Here is a 2,237-nt window from a genome sequence, read left to right as displayed (position 1 = left end):
TGCCATGGTGGTGTGCTGCACAGATCCCCTAGGTATTAAGCCCCACATGCATTAGCTATTCTTCCTGATGCTCCCCTGCCCCCACTCTCATATGGGCCCCTGTGTGTGCTGCTCCCCTCATGTGTCCATGTGTTCCCATCATGCAGCTCTCACTTGTAAGTAAGAAGATGTGGCATTTGGTTTTCTGTTTCTGTGTTAGTTTGCTGAGGATGATGGCCTCCAGCTCCATTCATATCCCTACAAAGGGCATGATCTCATTCCTTTTTATGGCTGCATAGTATTCTGTGGTGTATATGTACCACATTTTCTTTATCCAGTCTATTATTGATGGGTATTTGGGTGGATTCCATGTCTTTGCTACTGTGAATCTCTCATACAGTTTTGCGGTTAGATATTGATTAGAGCTGGGGTCATCTAAAGGTTTAACTTTTTTCTCTGATGTGTCTGGTGTCTCAGTGGAGGTAGCAGAGCTACATGGGTTAGCAGAGCTACTGGGTTAGCTGGGCATCACTCTCTTTTCATGTGGCCCCTCCATGGGTTAACCTACGTTACCCAAGTGCAAAGCACTTATAGGCCTGTGCAAACTTTCCAAGATCTCCCAGTGGAAGCCACAAGACTTCTTATGACAGCTTCAGAAGCCATGCAGAGTCACAGGCCTGTTGAGATTCAAGGAGCAGAGATTAGACGAAGGTGTGAGTTCCAGGAGGTACATCTCTTTAGGAAGGCATCTTGGGACTCTAGCAGAGAAACAGCAAAAGAACAAACATAACTCACTCTGTTTTCTTTTAAGGGACCTTTACTCATTCCTGCACGTAGCCTGGAATCATTTTAGAACGCTGGGATAATAAGGCACATGCAGTAATCGTGTAGTTTAAAAAACTAACTCTGGGATCAAGGAAGAAGTATGGAAACAACTAACTGTTTTGTTGAGAGATTTATATGAGCATTGTGACCTGACCAAGGACATTCTTTGTCCTTGTTCTTGAACTTCTTGTTCCTAACCTCCTTGGACCCTCACTAGTGCCCAGGTGTCTGCGGTGGTTGGCTACCTCTTTTTAAAATTTAAATTATTTTTTAAAATGTGGACCGCTTCAGGAACTTGCATGTCATCTTTGCCCAGGGCCTGCTATTCTTCTCTGTACCATTCCAATTTTAGTAAATGTGCTGCCGAAGCAAGCACTGCCAGTTACGTCTTGATCCTAGCCCCCGCTCCCCGCTCACCCTTGCTCTTAACATAAAAAGAGCCTAAAACTTGTTCTGAGTTAAGATGGTGCTTTGGGACAGTTGTCCACCATCTTCTTGCTTTGCTTGCTCTCCAGATAAACCAGCTTTTCTTCCCACAAACTCTTGCCTCCCGCTTTCAAGTGGTCAGCAGCTGAGCCCAGGTTCGGTTGTAGAGCAAGGGTGTGCTAAGTCCCTTCCCATGTATCTGGCCTCTGTAGGGACTGTGCTTGGTCTCACCACCCGTGCTGCGTGATTTCCACATCCTGGAGTCCTATGGTCTCCCCAGTTTTCTCTATTCCTTTGATCCGCTCGCACCTGCCTGCCTACCTGAGATATATTCTCCCGTGTCTGCCTCATGGCCTTGGTTCCTCTTACTGATCCCCAGATCTCCCCCACACTACACCCCTTCAGGGAAGTGGTTCTCGGCTGCCCAGGTCAGGCCAGACTCTTCTCTTGAAAATGTTCAAAGGCCAGGTGTGATAGCTCATGCCTTAATCTCAGCCCTTTGGGAGGTCAAGGCAGGAGGCCCACTTGAGCCCAGGAGTTTGAGGCTGCAGTGAGCTATGACCTTGCTACTGCACTCCAGCCTGGGTGACAGCCTGTGTCTAAAAACAAAGAAAAAAACTCTCAAAGAAGTGAGTTCCTTCCCTTCGTGAAGCTGACAGCAGTTTGTACATATATCAGCTGCAAGATAATTAGGCTAATGAACGCCTCCTCTGCAAATCACTTCAAAAGAGCAGCAGCAACTGTATTCCATGTATCTATTTTTTTAAAAAATCAGTATCATGTTTTCTACACTTAGTGCATAGTGGCAGTGCAGAAACCTTTGTTCAGTGAATGAATACATGAACATTCCTTTTCAACCTGCTGTGCTCTATGTTGGAGCTTCTTTTTCAAGATATGTGCTTATTCTATTGGGAACACATCTTCTTCTTCTTTTTTTTTTTTTTTTTTTTTTTTTTTTTTTTTTTTTTTTTTTTTTTTTTTTTTTTTTTTTTTTTTTTTTTTTTTTT

General features: G+C 44.3%; 1 non-coding gene across 1 annotated transcript; it reads right to left on the bottom strand.

The window, feature by feature from the left end:
• Nucleotides 1-1,075: 1,075 nt before the first annotated feature.
• LOC119473387 lies at nucleotides 1,076-1,180 on the bottom strand. Its single transcript, XR_005202590.1, has one exon. It is a non-coding gene; the product is annotated as a U6 spliceosomal RNA (small nuclear RNA).
• Between the last annotated feature and the right edge of the window lie 1,057 nt (nucleotides 1,181-2,237).

Source organism: Cebus imitator, unplaced genomic scaffold (assembly GCF_001604975.1).
Source record: "Cebus imitator isolate Cc_AM_T3 unplaced genomic scaffold, Cebus_imitator-1.0 Scaffold153, whole genome shotgun sequence".
Classification (NCBI taxonomy): Eukaryota; Metazoa; Chordata; class Mammalia; order Primates; family Cebidae; genus Cebus; species Cebus imitator.
The sequence above is the reverse complement of the archived record's forward strand: the minus strand, read 5'-3'. Positions and strand labels throughout refer to the sequence as shown.